The sequence below is a fragment of the Bison bison genome, unplaced genomic scaffold (genome assembly GCF_000754665.1).
Source record: "Bison bison bison isolate TAMUID 2011002044 unplaced genomic scaffold, Bison_UMD1.0 scf7180017864487, whole genome shotgun sequence".
NCBI classification, from domain to species: domain Eukaryota; kingdom Metazoa; phylum Chordata; class Mammalia; order Artiodactyla; family Bovidae; genus Bison; species Bison bison.
The window spans coordinates 5,481,399-5,482,127 of NW_011495047.1; positions in this window are offsets into that span (position 1 = coordinate 5,481,399).

Consider the following 729-nt stretch of genomic DNA (forward strand, 5'->3'; position numbering starts at 1 on the left):
TACCGTCTTACTTGGGCTTCTCTTACCTTGGGCGTGGGATATCTCTTCACGGCTGCTCCAGCAAAGCGCAGCCAATGCTCCTTACCTTGGACGAGGGGTATCTCCTCACCGCCGCCCTTCCTGACCTTCAATGTGGGATAGCTCCTCTAGGCCCTCCTGTGCCCGCGCAGCCACAGCATGGGGTTGCTCCTCCCGGCTGCTGCCCCTGACCTCGGACGCTGGGTATCTCCTTTCGGCAGCCCCCGCTGACCTCGGACGCAAGGTAGCTCCTCTCGGCTGTTCCTGCACCGTCGCAGTCTGGCACTCTCGGCCACTGCCCCTGACCTCGGACGTGGGGTAACTCCTCTTGGCCGCCGCCCTTCAGGCATGGGGTCCTCCCGGCTTCTGCCCCTGACCTCGGACGTGGGGTAGCTCCTCTTGGCCACGCTTAGCGCGCCGGTCGCAGCCGCCTGCACTTCAGCGTGCGGTCGCCGGCTTCTCTCTGGATCCTTAACCGGAGGTCTTCTGGAATTTGAGACCGGGCTGAATGAGCTTCAGAATGGGAAAGACTAGAGATCTCTTCAAGAAAATCAGAGATACCAAAGAAACATTTCATGCAAAGATGGGCTCGATAAAGGACAGAAATGGTATGGACCTAACAGAAGCAGAAGATATTAAGAAGAGATGGCAAGAATACACAGAAAAACTGTACAAAAAAGATCTTCACGACCCAGATAATCATGATGGTGT